This window comes from Adiantum capillus-veneris, chromosome 2, assembly GCF_014529385.1.
Source record: "Adiantum capillus-veneris isolate H3 chromosome 2, ASM1452938v2, whole genome shotgun sequence".
NCBI lineage: Eukaryota > Viridiplantae > Streptophyta > Polypodiopsida > Polypodiales > Pteridaceae > Adiantum > Adiantum capillus-veneris.
The window spans coordinates 48,862,838-48,886,156 of record NC_140932.1 but is presented as its reverse complement, the minus strand read 5'-3'; the positions used below and the strand labels follow the sequence as shown (position 1 = coordinate 48,886,156).

The following is a 23,319-nucleotide window of genomic DNA, read 5'->3' as shown; positions in this document are numbered from 1 at the left end:
AGGAATGCTAACTAGCATAGAGCTTGTGTTAAGCAACATAATCAGAATGCTAGTGAGCATACTAGGTATGTTAACTAGCATAAAGTGTTAACTAGCATACTCTGTATGTTAACTAGCATAAAGTGTTAACTAGTAGCATACTCTGTATGCTAGATATATTACTAGGCATGCTAACTAGCATACTCATTATGCTAAATAGCATAGCCACAATACTAGGAATGCTAACTAGCATAAACTCTATGTTAAACAAAATACGCAATATGCTTAGCAGCATACTAGGTATGTTAACTAGCATAACATATTGTGTTAACGAGCATACTCTGTATGCTAGGTAGATTACTAGGCATGCTAACTAGCTAAGTTGCATTGTACGTTATACGGTGTATGTAATATGTTTTAAACATGCATATTATACGACGCCTATTTTTATTCGACCGTATTATACGGTGCCACATCAGCAAAAACATCCTATCATATAATTTCTTGAAATTTTGATCGAAATAAGTATTTCGATCAAAATATAGTCATTTATATACCGTGGAAACGGACTATTTTCCTCATTCTATTGATCTCTCTTCACCCTTATCTCATCTATGAATGAGCTTTACAACATCAAAAAATATATGAAAAAAACCGTTTTAAATTTAGTTACATATTCTATGCTGGGTGCATTTTTGACACTCCGTTTTTATAAATTTGTACATATGGACATGACTCTCGATGTCAAAAGGTTGTGTGGGCTTTCTTTTTGTGGGTTTTTTGGCTTGCTTTAGCAAGCACATGTACATGCAAGGTAAGTCACTCGGATAGCGCCAACTGTTGGGTTACTATAAGAGCATGTGAGTTTTTTGAAGTGAGACTTGTATATAACTAAAACTCATATACAAACTTAAAAACATTCATCCAAACTTTAAAAATTTGAAGGTTTTGGGTCGTTCTGGCTTATTCATGCTTTTTGATGCAATTTTTTTGTCATCTCCTTGCCTTCTCTATGTGTAGCCGTATCGGGACAGCTCTTTGTTCGCGTCAATTTTGCACATAGTAGAGTGTAGAATCAATTTTGATCATCTTTAATTTTCTCGCCAATCATTTATCAAGATTTCTTCCAATCTTTAAAGCGCCCTAATTGGATTTGTGCTCTTCAAGTTATGACTAGTTCTCTTTGCAGGGTTATGGCCATGGCAGCGTAGTGGTAAATTGTGTACAGACAAATTGGGAGGGAATGTATCTAGAAATGTGGAGTTGATGTTGAAATTATGGATTTGTGATGTTCAATTGTGAAATGGAAGACCTTTGTCTTTATATGTATTGGTCAAAGTGTGTTGTTAATCCATGCTTTGAGGGTTTGCTCCTATGTGCTATGGTCCTTTGGATGGGCGTATGCTTGAAAATTCCCAGGGGAGCATAGGCCTTTTGGTTGCGGTTTACTAAGAGTGTTATTGGTATAGTTTTTGGTGCTGAGGTTGAAGTTTGAATGCTCTTGGGCTATAAAGCTATAGAGGTGTCCCACTTTTCCTTTTGCCCAACAACGTTTAGTTACTTCCCTTGGGTGTCTATCCACCTAGAAATAGGTTTGGGTAGGAAGCATCCTCGTGGAGGTTTTAGGTGGTGCAAGTGATTGGAGATTAGTTCTATTGTTAGAATGGAGCGCTCCTCATCATTCCACCAATTTCACGCTATTTTACTTTCTTTTTATAACGACATATCACTTTTGTCGAGGTGTTAATGTTTCTTAAGGGCCCTTGTTGCTTCTCGGAGGGACAAGGCTATATCTTGGAGGGCCTCAGAGGCCATGGCTATTGCTCGATGAGCTAAAATGACCGAACCATCCGGTAGCCTTTAGGTCACATGGTCATTTTCTATGAATATGAAGAGTTGTAAATTGAGAATTTTGTTAATTAACATTGTGATCACGGGAAAAAACACATGATTACATAAATACAAAATCTCTGGCAGCAAGCAAACAAAAAGTGTGCAACTAGTTGGAAAGTGGACCGAGCGGTATTTGTAGCAAGTGGAGGGGTGGCCTCAGTAGCAAACAAAGAAGGAAGCGGATTATATATATGGAAAAAGAGGTTGTTCCCATAGTACCATAAAAGGAAGGTCTTAAAAGCAGATTGTGTGCAAGGAGCAGAGTTGTGCAAACAATAACATAAGAAAGAGGAAAAGTGAGCATTGGCAATTTAGTTGACAAAGGCGAGCAACTTAAGAGAAATAGTGGCATAGAAAAGAATGGTGCTGGCGGTTTTCTTGGAGAATTGTCAAACATCGAGGATAAAAGAAAGGATTAGCAAAAATAAAGTAGCAACAAGAGGTGTTTTTTAAGAAAAGAGCATATTGGAGAAGCAGTGAGTATGTGTGGAGATGTTAGAGATTGAACAAAAACAAGTGAAGGCGAAGCTTGTGCTCCTGACGTGGTCGACGAGGGCAAGAGCAGCGAACAAAAATAGATAAATTAAAGAAGAAGAGCAAGGACCAAGACAAAGGAAATGTGCCTTCACCCAAGCTCCGCTTTATCAAAATCTTTGGCGTTCATGCTTTTGCTCACGATCTCGATGGATTTAAGAGCAACATGGTGCATATTGCATTTAGTTTTTGTGATTCCGAAGTTGTTAAGTTGTAAGAGATTAAGATTTCAAAGTGTCTTTTGCGTCATAATCTTGTCTGTCGTTTATCTGTCTCACTCTTTTTTTCCACAGTGAGTAGCCCATGTTGACTTGGATCACCTTGCGAACACAAAATACCCCGACATTGTGGAAAATTTAAATCCATTTAAAATCATTGTTATGAACACTCAAGTATGAGCATCCATCTCTGGGTGACCTCTTGTAGTGAAAGAATAAGATTTTTTGTTTCTCAAAGAGCATTGATGTCCTGAATGAGACAAAAAGCGAGAAAGAAAGAAGGAAATGGCTATCCACTCACTGGGGGGTGATTTTTAGTATGTAACAAAATTATTAGGCTCCTTAAAATGATTTGGAAAGGATAGTAGAAGGCTTGGACAATATTCTAATTTTGAGTGGAAAGCTTGGAAATGGCTTTGAGTAGCCATTTCTTTGAACCTCATACCGAGGGCATTTACCAAGTGATAATACACGACGTTGATTGGTTTGCCCCATTGAACAAGCAGTGGAAGAAGCAATGGATGGAGGCTAGATGGGTTGAGGTCACGAAGAACATTTGGAATCCATAGTGGCCTAGTTTTATGAAGATATTTTTATGGAAGGTACTTTGGGGAGCCTTGCCAATAGGCATCAAGAAACAAGCACGCACTATCGAGTCCATGTTCAGGGTGCAAATTGGCTAGTGAAGATCTCGCCCACCTGTTCATAGAATGTCGAGCTAATAGAGTCCTAGCAGGAAAAGTGTGCAAATGGATACAAAGAACGTGGAAGATAGGGTTTTTCAAGAAGGATTTGTGCCTTGGTGGGAAACAATTTCAAAGTTCTGCACTACTTATCTGTACTCAATTTGTTAGAGACTATTTCTTCAGAAATATTTGGAAGGCCAATAATTGCCACGTATTCCATAACGACCTCTCTGTGGCTAGCTTCTCTGAGATTGTACAAGAAAGCAAGGAGATAATATGTGCGGTAAGTAAAAGGTGTAACTCAAATGATTGACTTAGGGCGACTCTCACCATCCGGTCGAATTGTGCCATATAAAGGTTTGGGTGGGTATTTTGACTAAGTTATGATGTAACCTTCTATTCCTCAAGGCTCGGCATGAGCTTGAGGCTGTTTTGTAATTTTCTTTATGATATTTTAATACAACGAACACTCACAATTGTGAGTTTTGCAAAAAGAAAAAAAGATTTGAAAAGGGTAGCAAAATTAAAATTAAAATCAGTAAGAGGAAGAGGAAAGAAAAATCCATACCTACATTAGGAGTCATTACCAAGAATATATGTACGGTGAGTTCAATAGAAAGATATCTTAATTTTCAAAAAAAGCCACATAATTATTTAAAGAGAGTTATCACTTGTGAAACTTTTAGAAAAAATGAATAGGAAAATTGTATGCATATGTTGAAAATTTCATAAACAAGGGATTTTCATAATATTCCTTGAAAGCACATGATATGGTTGTTTTTCATTTAGTGAAAACCTGTGCACACATACAAAAGAGAGAGAGAGAGAGAGAGAGAGAGAGAGGGGTTTTGATTTCTTTTACAAAAGTATCGATGTTACTAGAAAAGATGTTGGATCGGGCAATAAAATGAAGCTTTAGATGTACACGTAAACAAGGCTTTATGTAGCTAACAGACTATGGCATATTGAACCATGGAAAACTTTTCATGTTGGTTGGGGAATGAACGCTTTATGCAAACAAGGCTTCAGCTTCCTCTACAGCTTTCTTTTTTACTTGTGAAGACATGGACTCAATGACACTTGCACGAGGCTTGTACTTGCGTCAAGTGAAGACCCTAGTGATCCCATTTGAATCGTTTTGAACAAATAGTACACGCTCACAATCGGACCATGCTGTCAACTTGATACGATACACTTTGAAGTAAGGATTGTCAATATCTAGATAGCGTAGTAATCCAATGTTCAAAACCTACAATTTCAAACATACATTTGTTAAGAAGAATCTTCCAATGTCATGACCATTATATCCCCAAACCATGGACGCCTAACAAAATGAAATAACCACACTCTACATTACCATCAACAAAAATTAAAAACAAAAGACAATTTTTTGCACTTTGAAAATTAAGTGATTGATTATTAGCATTATTTTGGAATTAAGTCACAAGGCTTTCAAGAAAGTACGCTAGCCTTGACTAGTCAATCTATATATGGACTACTGCAAACTATTTCCACTATGTTTAACACCTCAATGGTACGTATTTGCTCTATCCTTGCTTTATTGATGGGAATCTTTTTTACTTTGATTATCTAAGATCGATATAGTGAAAGGAGGAAGGTTAGCTATGCCATGTGGCCAGATGTGATTGGGTTGCTAAATGAGGATGTAGAGAGAGAGGCAAAGAGAGAGAGAGAGAGAGAGAGAATAAAGCAACGGTGCTCAAAAAACAGAGATAAAAAATCGGGGAGCTCGCACAGAGATCGAAAATCGAGGAGCCTCACCACCCTCGCACAGACCAGACAAGGTCTGCCTCTGTTGGTGCTCGTGGGTTGGGTACTTCACAAAGAGCGCAATTGCAGAGCCGGACAGCAGCGAACAGAACTGTACAATAAAGAGAGAGAGAAAGAGAGAGAATTGTGCGGTAAAGAGAGCCGAATATCAGCAGCAAGCATTGCGGAGCAGAGGTAATTGACGGAGGTAATTTGTTTGCTTTGCATACATCTTCTATAATCGTTACATCATGCTGGAGATCGGGGGGGAGAGAGAGAGAGAGAGAGAGAGAGAGAGCAACAAGCATTGCGGAGCAGAGGTAATTGATGGAGGCAATTTGTTTGCTTTGCATACATCTTCTATAATCGTTACATCATGCCGGAGAGAGAGAGAGAGAGAGAGAGAGAGAGAGAGAGAGAGAGAGAGAGAGAGAGAGAGAGAGAGAGAGAACTGTGCTGAACTGTGCGCTTGAGAGAAAACTATGCAAAAGTGCTCTATATAAGCGCCCTCCCATGAAAGCGTCACACAGATCACCCACCCCCTCTGGCCTTATCCGCCCTACCTAGCCGGGTCTCTCTATTCTATCCCTATCCCACCTTCACCGAATACTGGCTTAGAGAGTGCAGCTGATTAGTACTATGTGTGCAGGAGAGAGAGAGAGAGAGAGAGAGAGAGAGAGAGAGAGAGATCTATTGAACCATCGTCATTTTCCATCTCCGACGGCTCTCGCCAGGGCAACGCCCTATCTACTTCCCACCTCACCGTGTACTACTCTACCGAGAATACATATACACTACTTATTTCTTTGGATTACATCTTGCATTGTCATGCAGGCTAAGTATCCTTCCGTTTAAGTGTGGTTGTAAATGGATTTGATAAATAGAGAAGCCATTGAGCTCAAATGCATGACTGTTAACCCTCACGGCTCACGGACACCCCATCACCTACAACGGACGTGTATTATGTATTTGGTAGAGTCAGGTACCGAGCTTGTCGGACCAATAGGAAGAGGGTAAGAGTGATCGCCGATGAGAGGCGCACTCTAACTGGGACATTCAAGGGATTAGTTGGCTAAGCATGGGCGCCCAAGTGTGAATGGGGTGAGCTCATATAAAAGCCAACTAAACCTAAAATTCACTCATTCTCTCATTTGTGCAATAGAAGAGTGCTCTTGCTCCATTTCCATCTCCATCTTCTTCTTCTTCACCTCCTTGTGTGTGTGTGTATGTGTGAGAGAGAGAGAGAGAGAAAGAGAGTGTGATCGAGCATTGCGGCGGCACGACGGCGGTGAAGCGGTTGAGCGCGACGTAGCGACGTCTCCTTCTTCTTCGCGGCGAGGAATCCTCCACGGCAGGAGCATAGAGCGGTGAGTGACAAACCATTGCCCTCTTTTGAGCTTACTAGTTAAGCTAGTTGTGTGCTTGGAGCCGTCTATGGCTCGCACACAGTGTTAGGCAAGGCCCTTGCTTCGACAGTGCGGCAAGGAGCGCACATTTTTGGCGCCGTTGCCGGGGAATCACCCTGCACTAAGCCCAAGAGGCACTTTGTGCTTCTCCTATGAGTTGTTTGTAGTAGGAAAGAAGAGGAAGAGGAAGAGGAATGAATTGTTTTTCTGTAAGTTGTTAATTTCTGTGTTGTCTGCAAGTTCTGTGATTTCTGCATAATGTTGTGTTTTCTGTTTGCACACAGTCTTTGCACAATTAGTAGTCGTTAGCTTGTTTACAGTGAATGAATAAGTAGGAAAGCGGTTAGCAATTTCTGTTTGCACACAATCTACACACAGTTTTCTGTCAAGGTTTGGCTACACACAGTCTTTGCACAGTAAGGTAGTGAGAGAGGAAGTAGGTGGACAGTTAGCTCACTGTCAGTAAGCAGTTAACAGATTAGTCAGTGGTTAGCAGCACTGTTAGTAAGTAGATAAGGTAGTGAGCTGTCTGTGAGCTGTTGACTGGGAGGTTAGGTAGGTGACAGTGTGTGTGGCCAAGAAAGGGTCACCTAAACCGCGCGCGGTCATCGCCTATTTTTTTAAAAAAATTTAAAAATTTTAAAAAAAAACCGAAAATATTTAAGCGTGAGTGACTGGGGGGCTACACTAAAATTTTGATCGGGATCAAGATCATTTCCCCAAGCCCAAGCCCAAGCCCAAGCCCAAGCCCAAGCTCAGTACTCAGGCCTCGCTCTTATGATATATACTAGACTCACTCTTATATATATACCCTACCCCCTCAAGAGGGAATGAGAGCATGTGGGGCAAGTCCTCCACTCTCCTCCCTTCTCTTCCCACTTGCACCCTTAGACTTTCTAATTTGGGCCTAGTTCCCTACTAGAAATTGACGGTTTTAGGGATTCCAAGGGCATAAAGTGACCAAACAGAGGGCTGTAAAGCACGGCACGTCCCTCTGACCGAGATGCTCGTTTTGAGCTATCATACGTTCTATTCTATAGCTGGGTCAGAAAAAAAGGACCAAAAAATCAATAAATAAATAAATAAGAAAAGACTTGGGTTGCAAAACACCCAAAATTACTAGGTGAGCAACCTTCACGGGCCCTCACTGACACTTCTAAGGGATCCAAGTCATATGAACCTACGCTCTGGACGAGTGTTAGAGCACAAGCATATTGGTAGTGCCTCCATTTACGCGGGCACCCATTATTCCTCCACCCTAGGTTCTGGACCTTCGGCCGGGACTCAAGGTAGCGCGACCCAAGATCCTCATATCGCGTCTAGTGATTCTTCCTCTTACTACGAAGTCATGGAGGGGTATCCTACACCAAACCCTGATAGTTCAAGTCAAGACATGCATGCCATGGGCCCACGGCCCAGGTCCAGCGTGTTTAGCCGCTTAAAAGAGACCCTTAGTAGAGCTACTCGCTCCGAACATGCGGTTAATGAAATAAATGAAGGGAGTGGGGAAGTAAATTCGTCATTCATACCTAAAATAGACCCTATGCTTCTTGAGAGTGTGCATGTGAATGTTCCATCCACTACACCTCCTAATCCTTTAGGACTATCTCCCTCTGAGGTTTTACTACCCGATGGTAGGAGTCTTACCAAAGTACAAGAGATCGAACGCTATATGCAAGCAACAAGGGAGAGGGAAATTGAGAACCTACGAAGGCTAGAACAAAGTCGAGCCCTGAAAGCAAAGGCTCCTATGACAACAATCATGCCAGTCGAGCAACCGAGTGCTCCCAAGGTAGCAGTCACGGAGGGGCAAGCTATGGGGAGCAATAATGCTTCCACTTCAAGGGAAACCTCCAGCACGCCAGGCCTAGATGGGATATTCCTAAACGAAAATTGGGAGTATGACCTACAAGCAGAAGCTTTAACTGATCAGTACACAGGACACACCTATCATGTGGGTTGGTTAGATGTTTTACAATCCACATCGGGTGCTACTAGCATAGATGAGCAACAACAGAAAGTCTGTGATGTCCTCCATAGGATTGTCGAGTTAGAAAGACAGAACACAGGGATCAACATGCCTTCAACAAGACTAATGAGATTCTTGGATACGGGAAAGTCCAACCAACCAACCCTGTCACAAATGGAGACTCCCTCAGTGAACCCCATTGATCCTCCATATGTTGTTTCGCCAGGGGCCTCAGTACAATCTGAGCCCACAAGTGGCAGCTTTACCTTCCCAGATCTAGCTCATCTTTCTCTTAATGACACTACGGCTACCATGCATATCCCAGTGGTGAGCATGACAAGACGTACACCATGGAGTTCATTTGTTAATACTGCGCCGATGCCTAGTAGCACAATGCCCCCAACTATACCTACATGTATGTATCAATCATGTGCACCTATCGTACCGCAGCCTCATGTAGCTCCTACACCTCCGATTATTCCAAGAGCTTACAATCCACAATGGCATTATCCAAGCTCTTATACAAGTGGAGCCATGCCATTTAATAATAACATGCCATATCAGGCACCCCCTATGCCTAGGGCCACGCCTGTAAACTTTGGACCACCGTCTGGTACACCACCATACGAAATATGGGACCCAAGAGCCGCGCGTATGCCAAGGCCAAGGCCAACTCCCATCTCACATGTGGTTCCAGGAGCATATACACCCATTATACCTGCTCAAATAGGAGATTTGGCAGCATTTTCTCAAACTATCGGTCGCTCTATTGCGGAAAACATGCGTAGTGCACCTGATAGAGAGCCTAGGAGCAAGGCAGTTCAAGTAGCTAAGCTCACACAGAAATTCAGTGGAGACGGAGATGCTAGAAAGCATATGGAAGTCTTTGAACATGTGTGCGATTCCTTGGAAGAGCACAATGAGCTACATAAGTGTAAAGGCTTTGAGTTTGACCCTAAGCGGAAAGGCTGGAGATTGGTATAGAACCTTAAGAGTAGAAGAGAAAACGATCTACTCTACTCTTAGGAGACTGTTCTTAAAAGAATACATACGAGAGGGAGTACTTTGGGGTGTAGCCTCTCAGCTCCAGAAAGCCCAACGAGAAGAAGGTGAATCCGTGAGAGACTTCATTAGTCGCCTAAAGAATTTGAATTCTCGATGCAATCCAAACGAGCGATTCAACAACAACCAATTGCTCGATAGATTCATTAGGGGACTACGACATGAAAGTATCTATAATGGCCTAGTCATTAGAGGTATCACTACTTGGGAAGCAATCACCATGAATGCAATCCAATTGGAGGATAATTTAATGATTGCAGGAGAAAGAGTGTCTGCCGAGCCGAAGTCAAGTAGCTCGCAAGCATCAGGGCATGAGCCAATGAAGATAAAGCCAATCGTGAAAGAGCAAACGATATCTGAGATGACTTTGGCAGATCTCACCAAGGCCATCCAAGAAAGCCTTAGGGGTAATCGTGCTCCAGAAAACACTCATATGTATCCAAGAAGGGAGCAACAATGGTGCTCAATTTGCTTGGGCCCACATACTACGAGTGAATGCCCTACTTTCAGAGTAAAGTTTAACGGGACTTGTAACGCGTGTGGTAGGTATGGCCATCAAGCGAAGGATTGCCTAATGCTTCAACACATCATGGAAAATAGACCGCCTATAGCTTGGGCAGACTCACCTCGAGTTCCTGCATTGATGCCTACCCCACCCATGGAGCAACAGTTGCCATTACAGCACATGGTCCCTAGAACCCAAAATGTGGTTTAAACCACGCCGTTGCCACCTCCAGTGCTAGGACCGCAACCCCCTCATCCAAGAGTTACACCTATGAACCAAATAGGTTGCGAGTCATCTAGTACTTATGTAGATTGCGAAGAGGACATAAACTCTAGTATCACCTATGGAGTCGACATGCTTGAGGAGTGTCCCATGTACTATATGGAAGACCATTGGGGGCAAATCAAACCGGTATATCAAGCTATTGCGCTAGCAGCAAGAGGCCAAAACATTAATAGTTTTGCCAGGAGACCACCTCTTCAGTGCTACGAATGTGGTGGACCACATCGAGTAGCTGAGTGCCCCATTAGAATGCAAAAGAATGCTGCACTAATGGAAACAAGTCAAGGGAATGCATTGGCAATGCCAATACTCACTTGTAATCGTTGTGGCATAGATCATTTGATCGCCCAGTGTCCTAACAATCCAAACGCACCGAAAATCACACCATTGAACATAATAGAGATTGTTGATGGGACACCACCAACTATAAACATAGCACCAATGAATGCACTCACACGGTCGATGCTCCAAAAGCAAAATTACATCCTTGAAGAGAGAGATGCAGCATCCATTGGCCGAGCGAGAAAGAAGAAAACACAAAGAAAGAAATCCCTTAATGCTTCTAGCTCAAAACCTAGTTCAAAGACTAACATAGGGACAGGAGAGGATCCCGTGTATATGAATGACCCTGAGGATGACTCAGATTCGATAGAGACCACGGAGACCAAAACTGTTACTACAAAGGAAAAAGGCAGTGAGGAGGATCATGAGAGGGACTTACGACGAACACCAAAAGAGTATTCAAAGTTAAACCACCCAGTTGCGAACCCCCAAGATAAGCCACGAGAGGCAAAAAATGAGGATTGCAAGAGAAAGATTGGAACCTATCCAAACCCAACAGTGGAAATTGAACAAGTCCAACAACTGAGGGGTTTGGTGGAAGAAACTCAACGAACATTAGAACCTGAACCCAAACATATCCAGATGTCGGACACAGTGTTTCCCACACAAGTTCAACCTCACAAGAACTACAGGCCGTTAGCTATACCCAGTATCATTCGGGAAGAGAGTGAGGGTAGGACATCTGAAAGTGGACACATACCTTTCCTACTAGAGAGAATGTTCAATGAGGGAATGCCCGACGCCCTTGAGGAAGTGGAGATTCCATCTTCACCATTCTCTTGTCAGGGTCCTACGTCCCACAAGATGCCATTAAATGTTGCCAAATTGATGGATTTCATGTCTTCAGAAGTTAGAACCACCATCATGTCCAAACTATATAAAGACCCCGAGCTAGTCTCAGCTCTTCGAGCCTTCCTCAATGGAGAATTACAGGCCGGATTACCACAGTTTGCACATATGAACAAACCTGACTCGGTAATGAATGATGAGGAACATTTAGCACCACCATCTGACCTAGCGGGACATGAATCTGTAATTGAAGTACCCGTTAACAAGTTGGGGCAATACTTTGAAGGTGATGAATCTAATGCTACTCTACCAATCACTACTAAAGGATTAACTGTAAAGGGAGTCCTTGACGGTGGTGCGGGAGTTAGCATGGTGACAAAGAGTTGTTGGGAGTCTATGGGGCGACCTCACCTTGAAGCCACAAGCGTAGTGGTAAAAATGGCTAATGGATCTATTGTTACGCCTATCGGAATGCTAAAGGATCTTAGAATCAAGGTCTTGGGACACAAGGTAAGGCAGACTTTCATTGTTATGGATTTTTTCAAGCATCCTATGTCATTTGAGATGATCTTAGGGCGTCCATTCATGAGGGAAGCAAAAATGGTGCATGACTGGTCCAAAAACCACGTCTACTTACAGTTCCAAGACTCTGTCATTCAAGTTGATCTTTTAAGTGGTCGAACGCATCCTCTAGGAAATAAATTCATCATTGATAATCGATCAGACACAACAATTCACTCAGCTCCATTACAGTATTGTTACACGTGTAACGAAGACACGGATATTGGGGAGAACTCTCCTTATATGGATATCCTACCCGGAATGGCTGAGTCAGACAATGTCGATTGGGTACACCTAGCGACAACTATAGATACATGGGGAGCTAGAGGAACAACCTGGGTAACACCAGATGGGGAAGAGATACCACACATTGCACCAGTAAACATGTTAAGTGTAGCGCATGTAACATCCGATGATAAGAAGAGGCACACCTACCTGAGAGTGAAACCGATGATTCCTCAAAGGCTTCAAGCCAATACACATCAGAAATGGAATCTCAGAAAGAAATGGATTCAGAACCTGAGGAAACATCGAGTGAACCAAGTATAGAAACTGAGCACTCAAGGCCTAGTACGACCATCTATGGTAATTCATATGAGAGTGAAGAAGATACATGCGAAGACCTATCAGGCGAGTCGAGTTCAAACATTTACCAAAATCAAAACCTTAACAAGAAAGAAAGGTCATATAAGAGACGACGATATCGAGCAAATGTGAGAGCTAGGATAAACAAGGAAAGATCTACTGCAGAATGGCTTAGCTATTTAGGGGCATGTGATGCTCATCGAAAGCTAGTAGACAATTGGGGTGAACATCTCCAGAGTGTCATGTGGTGCAGCCCGCGACCCATTGACCTCGCTCAATTGGAGGTTACAGAGCCGAAATTGAGTCGAACTATAAGAAGACGTCAAAACCGAGAGTTGGCACAACAACAAAAGGAGGCAGAACTAAAAGAAAGGTCTCCGTCAGGACAAGAGCCTGCTGACTTACATACGGCTCCTGAACATTTTAAATCTTATACCACGAGGGAGCGAAAGGTTGTGTATTCCAAAGCCCAACGAATACCTACCAATGGAAGCAGTGGAGTCTATGATGGTCCAGTGGTAGTTAAAGAGATAGAATTAGCAGAACCAGGTGAGGAGTCTAAACCAGACTTTATTGCTCAAGACCTTACCGAAACTGAAGAGGCTGTACTTAAGGAGCTCCTCAAGGAATACAAGGATATCTTTGCTTGGACATATCATGACATGAAGGGCGTTCCACCTTCTGTGGTGCAACATACAATTCCCATGATCAACACTGCTAAACCCATCCAGCAACGACCCTATCCAATGAATCCTAAGTACTCCAAAATTGTACAAGAGGAGATTGAAAAACTTATCCAATGTGGATTCATATACCCTATTGAGCACTCAGAATGGGTTTCTCCAATAGTCATTGTGCCAAAAAAGAATGGGAAACTAAGAGTGTGCGTGGACCTCAAGAAAGTTAATGTAGCCACTAGGAGAGATCATTATCCCTTACCATATTCAGAACATGTGCTTGAAAGAGTTGCGGGCAAGGAAGCTTATAGCTTTTTAGATGGGTACTCTGGTTACAATCAAATCACAATTGCATTAGAGGACCAAGCTAAAACTGCTTTTATCACAGAGTTTGGAGTGTTTGCATTTCGTGTTATGGCTTTTCGCTTAACGAATTCCCCTGCTACATTCCAATGATTAATAAACACTGCGTTTAAAGAATTTCTAAGGGAGTTTTGTGAAGCTTTCCTAAACGACCTTTGTGTTTATTCTTCTTGGGAGAAGCATTTGTTATATCTACGAAAAATATTTGAAAGGTGCAGATTTTATCGCATCTCATTGAACCCTTTCAAATGCCAATTTTGGGTTAAGCATGGAGTCATTCTAGGGCATATAGTGTTCAAGAATGGGATATCCACAGATGAGAGTAAGATTAAAGCCATTGCCGATTTGCCACCACCTACGAACTATAAAGGAGTTCAAAGATTTATGGGCCATATTGGTTATTATTGAAGGTTTATTTTTAACTTTGCCGAGATAGCGCGTCCATTGTACAAGCTTCTTATCGAGTTTCACTGGACGGAAGAATGTCATCAATCTTATGAGTTATTAAAGAAGGCCCTAACAAGTGCTCCAATCCTGTGAACACCCGATTGGAATGTACCTTTTCATGTGCATATTGATGCATCAAATTTTGCTATTGGGTGTGTTCTAACTCAACCAGGAGAACATAAATTGGACTACCCTATTAGCTTTGCAAGTCGCCAATTAAATGATGCCAAGATAAACTACACTACTAAAGAGCGCGAAGGTCTAGCTATGATTTACGCAGTAAAGAAATTTCGCTATTACCTTCTTGCTACCAAGTTTGTGTTTTATGTTGATCATCAAGCATTGCTATATTTGGTAAACAAGCCGTGTTCCACAGGTCGAATTACACGATGGTTATTAATTCTTCTTGAGTTTGACTTCACCGTTGTTGTGAGGCCTGGGAGGAAACATGTCATGGCGGATCATTTATCTCGTATCCCTAATGGCGAAGCTCCTACGGGGGTTGATGATGAATTGCCTGATACTCCTTTGTTCATTGTTGAGACAATGCCTGAATGGAGTGAAAAGATTGTTAACTTCTTAGTTAATGGTTTTCCACCCAAAGAACTGCGAAAAGATATAGCTCGAAAATTAATCAAGGAATGCGAACCCTATTGCTTACTGGCTGGAACTCTCTATAAGAGAGGAAAAGATGATGTTCTTAGACGCTGTGCCCGCGAGGATGAGTATTTATATATTCTACAAGAGGCACACATGGGCGTAGCTGGTGGTCACTTTTCAGGAAAGTTGACTGCCCGAAAGATCTTACAGTCAGGCTATTGGTGGCCCACTTTGTTTAAGGATGCATCACTTTTTGCAAAGGGATGTCATGAATGCCAACGCTTCAACAAGCCACAAAGAAGGGATAGGATGCCTCTACATCCCATCAAGGTAACCCAACCATTTGAAAAGTGGGGCTTAGACTTTGTAGGACCGATTAGTCCGGCTGCACGTAACACGCAATCACGATATATCATTGTGGCTACCGACTATGTAACCAAATGGGCTGAAGCAAAAGCAACACGAAAGGCGGATGCAAAGACAACAGCTAAGTTCCTCTTTGAGAACATTATCACACGTTTTGGATGCCCCTTTGACCTTGTGAGTGACAATGGAACTCATTTTATAAATGAAGCAATAAAAGAACTCACATCAAACTTCATGATATCTCACCACAAGTCTACACCCTATTATCCCCAAGCAAATGGCCAAGCTGAGAGTACCAACAAAACTCTCATCTCCATTTTGACAAAGACAGTGGAGGCTCATCGCACTGATTGGGACCTAAAGCTTACATCAGCTTTATGAGCTTATCGTACTGCGTATAAAGTTGCTATTAATTGCACACCGTTTAATATGGTGTATGGCCAAGAAGCAGTTATGCCATGGGAGTTTGTCATTCCTAGTCTTCGAGTAGCTTCTCAAGAAGGTTGGGATGGTAACCCCTTAGTGGAGCGATTATATATCCTGGAAAGGCTAGATGAAGAAAGGAAATTAGCTGTGCGAAATGCTCTAGTGGAGAAGGATAGGAGAAAGAAGTGGTTTGATAGCCATTTAAAGGATAAAGACATCAAGGTTGGTGATAAAGTTCTTATGTACGGGGTACGTAATGAAAAGAAGAAATTGAAATACGCTGGTAAGGGACCATATCGAGTGTGTGAAATTACCCCGCAAGGTACCATTCGTGTGGAGACTCTAGATGGAGTTGAAACCATTCGATTCCTTAATGGGAGTAAATTCAAAAGATATTATGATCCTCTAAGACAGGAAGAGTTGCAAGCCATCCATCAAAAGAAGGCTGCCAAGGAACAAGCAGAGCTTTAAAAAATCCAAGCAAGAGTTGAGGCTCGAGAACGACAACAACGTCTTAGACGCCAACGAGAGGCTAATCTGGGAATCACGCAAGCATTTTTCGAGGACACAGATGACGACTCATTAGAATCTGAGCCACCCCTACAATACCCAACTGAGCTAAATAGCCCCTATGGGAAAGTACGATACAATGCCTTATTAGATACGGGAGCTAAACACAATTTGTTATCCTATGGAGTTTGGTGTCAATTAGGGAAACCTACCCTATCCCCGAGTATGATGCAAGTCAAGGGCATTAATAAAAAGAAAACTGCTATTCTTGGAGTTCTTCAGACCCCTATTGTCTATGACAATGGAAGCATAGTGCAGAGGTTTCTAGTCATGCCCACGGGAGCTATGGAATGCAACGTAAACCTCGAACGCACGTGGATGTTGGTTACCAAATGCACTATTGATTGGGATACTGGTAGTGTCATGACGCGACCACCGATTCTTACCCCTATCATTCAAGCAAATTCACCTACGTTGCAAACTCTAGCAAAGTTGAAGGATAGCCAACATTCACAAGCCAAGGTGGTTAACTCGTCTTTGCCAGCTACCCATGAACCTAGCACTTCAACACTTGTAGTTGCAGCAAGCAGTAATATTGCAAGTACTCAACTTGCACGACCTAAGAGTACATATCAATGGGTCCCCAAGGCCTTACTTCCAACTACCTCAACCCTCCCATCCATTCCAAGAAAAAATTTCCCCGGAAAACCAAGAACGCGCCCTAGGAGAGTCAAGACCAAATCACGATGGATTCCAAAACAACTATTAGAAGCCCAAGGCTACTATGATGGAAATGAGCAAATTTGGGTACCTAAACGTAAAATGTGTCATTCCCTATCGACAACAAACCCATATGAGTCAAACAGTGTAACACTACCAATGGCAGATCGTGGGAAGGGAAAGATCACAGAATGCTACACACCTAGTCCAGAGCTAGTTTGGGCTCCAATGCAAAACCAATTTATTCCACCTAGCTCAGGAAGGGGGGAGTTCCCTGAAGCTTCTAGCTCCTCATGTAATTCATCCATAGTGGTAAAAGCTTCTACACAGCCTCCATCTATAGTAGTGGACCTCCATGAAGCTACAAAAGAATCCACACCTCCCAGTGTTCAAGAATCACCTGATGAACCACTTCAAGTTCGATCCTGGGAGAGTACCTTACCACCCTTGCAACTTGACGAGGCACCTAGGGTAATAGAAAACTGCTGGCAAAAATCCTCACCTATTACCAACTGGAACAATTGGTTTCAAAGGGTGACAACATCATTTCAAACGGTATGATCTACCCAAGGAAGGGGGGAGTGTTTGTGGACATCCATCATTCACTTGCTTCCCTCTCAACCTTTCTCCCTGACCACTTAATCTCCAATCTTAGGGAATGTATATATAAAGCCTTATACTCACAAAAACAAGATAAAAAAGTAAAAGAGCAAGAGCCATAACACAAAATCATAAAACCAAATTATGCACAAGAACACGACCCTTGTAATATTTTCACTCTAACCATCATCTATTTGCGTGTACAGATATGGCTAGTATGCTAGAGTCATCCACTCCTGCCTTGGGTGAGAGGTACCCTCGTTACTTTTCACAAATATTTCACATGGTCTTTCCAGTGCTTGCATGTGAATGGGATTTGATAGGTACGCTAGCATGTGAGAGGAATTTTGAGGAGTTAAAATGGTTGGTACGTCTCTTGACCACGTCTGATCCATACTTAGTAGAGAGTGTTTCTCCCATTGCACAAGCCTACCCTTTTGACCAAGATGACTATAGGTGTCTAGTGACCTTCTTAGTAAACATGGGCACCTATGATGAAGAAGAAAATTTACAGGACTACACGGATGGCACATATGGTCTCATGGATGATGACTTTGTTTATCTCGACGACGAGGATAGGGGTTTAGCGTTAGGGTTTCCCCCCAACCTCTACAATATCCTATTCCCTTGACTCTCTAGGGGGAGTGCAAATAATTAGGTTAGGGTTCCTTATGTTTTTTGTTGTGTTCAATAAGTGTTGGTACCTTTTCCCACTAATGTGCCTCCTGGAGGTATTCCTTTTGTTTCCTAGTGTGTACAAGAGCGTGTTGCTATTGATAGGATTTGGACCTTCATGGAATCTTTATCTCGACTCACTCTTCAAATCAAGCGCGACCATCAACACAAACAGGTGTTTCTTGTCCATTAGCATTGCCCCTTATCTTTTTTGCATCTATGATTGTCAGCTTTAATTGTGATTGGTAGCCTAATATTCACCGCATTTCTTAGTATCAAACATTTAATTCAATGTAATTTTTTGTCATAATCACTTGTCTAGGTTTAAAAATCAAGCAGTCCGACTAAGCTAGTTTGACCAAGTTAGGTGTTAGAAATCTTCTCTTAATACCATGGGGAATGCCTTCCTAATAATCAATGGTTACTTAGGTTCTTAATCCGATTTAGGCAGCATTGTGTGAAATGTACTAGGGCTTTCTAGTGGGCTAGACCCTATTGACCTTTAGCTTAAGTATTATAAAGGGAGTTAAGTAGTGTGATGAGCCTGGGGAGGTGTATCAGTGTTATATGACCCCCCAAAGTTACAAAATTAAAATGCTGAAAATGAACAAACAAAAAAATCAAAGTGCCACACTGTAAAATCTTAAGCTGGAAGAGAAATCTCAGCTTGATTTGGTACTTCACTCACATGTATCGCCTATGGTACTAGAGCCCTAGAGGTTCCCAATATGGGCGCTTTTTCTTGAAAAGCAAAAAACCCAAGGCATACAAAATAAGCACACACACCAAAATTGAATCACTGTGAAAAGAATTTGGGGGGTCAAAGAAAAAGTAATCAGTCAAGCGATGATTTCATGAGAAATTCCTTTTGTGGTAGCTTAACTACAAGGTCTTCTAGATATAGCCTCTAGTCAGCCCTCGAACATGAATACTTGGCTCTCGCGATTAAACAACTTAATTGACCACAGAAAATTAAGAAGCTTACCCATGGTATTAATATTCGATCTCTAATGCCTTTCGACCGTCAAATTAGCGACCCCAGACTTGTTTAATTTTTTACCTTTACATCTGTTTATGCATTTGATTACATTGCAATTTCATGTTCATTGCTAACAAATTGTTTGAAATTCTTTTACCAATCAATTTGTCTATCTAAAACTGCATATGCTTTTTAATCACTTATGCGAATGCAATTACTGTGCCAATGTTGTTTGATTTTGCAGTGACTGAAGAAGGATAAGGACATTCATCTCAAATGCTCTTCCACCTCGATGAACGAGCTTCAACTCAATAGCTTCCGAGGACGGAATCTACATCAGGAAGGGGGGCATGTTAATCCTCACGGCTCACAGACACCCCATCACCTATGACGGACGTGTATTATGTATTTGGTAGAGTCAGGTACCGGGCTTGTCGGACCAATAGGAAAAGGGTAAGAGTGATCGCCGATGAGAGGCGCACTCTAACTGGGACATTCAACGAATTAGTTGGCTAAGCATGGGCGCCCAAGTGTGAATGGGGTGAGCTCATATAAAAGCCAACTAAACCTAAAATTCACTCATTCTCTCATTTGTGCAATAGAAGAGTGCTCTTGCTCCATCTCCATCTCCATCTTCTTCTTCTTCACCTCCTTGTGTGTGTGTGTATGTGTGTGTGTGTGTGTGTGTGTGTGTGTGTGAGAGAGAGAGAGAGAGAGAGAGAGAGAGTGCGATCGAACATTGCAACGGCACGATGGCGGTGAAGCGGTTGAGCACGACGTAGCAACGTCTCCTTCTTCTTCGCGGCGAGGAATCCTCCACGGCAGGAGCATAGAGCGGTGAGTGACACACCATTGCCCTCTTTTGAGCTTACTAGTTAAGCTAGTTGTGTGCTTGGAGCCGTCTATGGCTCGCACACAGTGTTAGGCAAGGCCCTTGCTTCGACAGTGCGGCAAGGAGCGCACAATGACACTATGTTGTGTGCCTATTCTCTTCTATCTAGAGGTGAATGTGCTCTCTCTCTCTCTCTCTCTCTCTCTCTCTCTCTCTCTCTCTCTCTCTCTCTCTCTCTCTCTCTCTCTTTTCAGATAGAGCATTAAGATATCTTGCGATTCTTCCAAAGACGTTTCAAGGTTTTGCTCTCATGCGTGTGTATATGTGAGAGGGGAAGGACTTAGTTTATCTCATTTTCCTCTTGAATAAGAGATCTTGCATTCAAAACTCTTCATACAAATCTTCAAGGTGTCTTGGATTATAAATATTTTTCCCTTGCCTCTCTCTCTCTCTCTCTCTCTCTCTCTCTCTCTCTCTCTATATATATATATATATATTATTTTATTTTATTTTTTGTTGTGTGTGTGTGTGTGTGTTTGCGCACGCGCACACACAATCCTCCCATGCAAGGTTGCATGCTTTGTAATCAATGTGATCATGGCCTTCTCCATATAATGGCATTGCTTTCATTAAAAGATTGTGTGCTCTATGGCATTGTCTACATTTCCAAATCAAGGGCTTGCCATGGAAACTAGCACACAATATGCTGAGCAATACAAATGTTTCACGCACCTCAGACTCCACGAATGAATTCTTGTAAAATAAAGTGCCTAGGTCCATAACTCAAGCACCGGATTCTGCAACAATTTGTGCTAATGTGTGTATGTCGATTTTTGTATCATTGAGCACATCCTCATCTCGGATGAGATTAACAAACCATGCCTCCACCTACATCAAAAAAATGTTGGATCCCAAACAAAAACTTGTAACATAAAGAAAGGACGAAATATGAAGAATAGTCATGCACCTCTCTCACAATCGCATGGTCTGGGCTCCCATCGAACTTGAAATAGTTCATATCTGTCTTTATAAGCTTATCATTTCTCTCAATGAGAGCCTCAAATGGTTCAAGGAGAGGGTTTTGAGTCATTGTTGCAACAACTTCACTCCATTCAATGGACCGATTACGATCCTAGATAAAATATCACAAAGATTTGTGACACTGTGTGTGTGTGTGTGTGTGTGTGTGTGTCTACTAGAACTTTTTGTTTTAAAGTGTGACAACTCATTAATACAGTTCAAGGTCTAACATATGGTAGATCATGCCTTAGCCTCTCTCTCTCTCTCTCTCTCTCTCTCTCTCTCTCTCTCTCTACCTTTGCTTCTTGTACAAGCTTTGACATAGTCCTGGTGATTCCAGCAATGATGACTTTGAGTTGCTCATCCATTTCTTTGATAGCTCCGGAATTTTTAAGCTTTCCAAAGGATGGTGCAAGGTTGGAATGGAAGGGTATGACATCTTGGCGTCTCTCATGAGATACAAGATTCTCGAAGCCTAGAGCAATAACCTGTTACAAGTAAACGAACATCAGAAGAAGATCTAGAACTTTTTTTATGTAGGAAAACGGAGCCTTTTTCAATGTTTTTTATACGATGCATAACATCATGAGCTTCTGCTCGAAAGGCACCGTATACCTACCTAGGTATGATTGGGGGCAAGGGACCGCCGTCCGGTGGAACCGCATACCTAGCTAGGTACGATTGGGGACAGGGGACCATCGGCCCCTCCACAGAGCCAGCGGTCCCCTGCCCCCAATCGTACTTAGCTAGGTATGTTGTACCTCCCTCACAGAAGCTCATGATGTCGAGGTAAGTCAGAATGTGGGCATTATTGTGAGAATGTGTCCAAAACTTTTTGTGCATAGATTTAGTTGTATAAAAATCTTATGATCATGGATTAGTAGCAGAGGGATGGGGATCTGATCATGAGCATGTACTTACATTATCCACCAATGGTCATTGTGGGGCATGCATTGTATAAAGAACCATGAATGCATGCAAGAGCATGTAGTAGACCGTAGTCACCGCTCACCATGGATCGCATGATGCAAGGCTTGTAAAGCGTAAAAACGTGTGTAGCATAAAAGCAGTGTAGTACCTTGGAGGGGTCGAGAAGCTCCAAGAAAGTGTTGCTACCGGTGGCGGCCATTGCCAAAGCTGCGATGGAGGCCATGGCGCTATGCTAAGGAAGGAGAGCAGGCAGTGCAGAGAGACGCTGTTGGATTGCCCGATATATATATATATATATATATATATATATATATACATGCATGGAGAGGGTCGATGAGTCTCCTTCCTGGAAACGAGCTGCCATTATTTTGTATTTTCCTTGGCTTCGAGTCAAGCTACTACAGCGCAGTGCTCGAAAAAAACTTAGGTTTAGTGTAATACCACCTACAAATTTTGAAATTTACCTCTAAATATTATATTTGAAAGTGGAAAAACCTACAAAATTTTGAAGAAATTAGTGTAATTTGGTGTAAAAACCTTCAAATTTTGTCGATTTACCTTTGTTGTTTCACATATGTAGGTTTGCCAAGTTTTTGGAAAAAAGTTTTTTTCTAGCACTGCTACAGCGCCACCAGTAATGAATGACATAACCAACTCCTTGTACGATGCACGATGCTGCCTCCCCTAGTGTAAAACAAAGAACCAGCTCACGCTTTTCTAGTCAAGGGCAGGTGGCCTCCCATATAACATAATACTCTCCCTTGCTTTATCCGTACTGTATAGAATACAAATAAACGTCGTCAAGAACATGTGGTCTCACAAATGCACTTGCTCTCCATACCCAAATCCTCGCCTCCTCCTTCTCTATAGCACTATTTTGCTCGAAACTCTACTCTCTTTAAGTATTAGGGGAATTGACCGGCTGTGAAGTTGTGAAATGTACAGTAAAATCGCGATGGTGTAGCTCGAGCAACTGCTGAATGCGAGGTGGCTTCTGAAGCTAGGAGTGCTGCTGTGTTCTAGCAAAATTGGTGCTCCCTGATTGCAGGTAGTGAGCTTGGGGCGCTAGCGCAAATAATCGCTTGGGGGTTTTCAGCCATCACGATTATTTGCTTTAGGAAGTGTATTTTGAGCCTTGACAATATTCGGAGCACTCCTTAGCGTAAATAATTTATTCGCTTGTGTCATTGCTTCCATAACTTTAAGAATTGCATCTTGAGCCTCTACTTTCACCACTACCTTTGGGAGTATCCTTTTTTAAGATCCCCGTTTTGGAAGGGGTTTTTTTGGCTCTTTTGCTTTGGGTGCCACTCGATAATGGAACCCGACATGTTAGTCATAGGCGAAAATATTGTACAATTTTCAAAGATGTTAGGAGCGGGTAAATTATCCGAAATGGCGGTAGCAGTGCCGATGGATGAAAGCGACGGCTCGGTTTTGAAACCGTTACATGATGCGGAAATGTCGAGCCCCAATTCGCCGAAGGCTTCAACCATGAAAGTGGACAAATTTGTATCGATTGGAAAAGTGCCCTCTAAAGAACCAAGAGAGAAAATGGGCTCAGCTCAAGGATTCAAATTCGAGGTTAAAACA

General features: G+C 42.2%; 1 pseudogene; it reads right to left on the bottom strand.

Annotated features, from left to right (window-relative positions):
- Nucleotides 1–4,268: 4,268 nt before the first annotated feature.
- Nucleotides 4,269–21,949, bottom strand: LOC147462738 (uncharacterized; annotated as a pseudogene).
- Nucleotides 21,950–23,319: the final 1,370 nt, after the last annotated feature.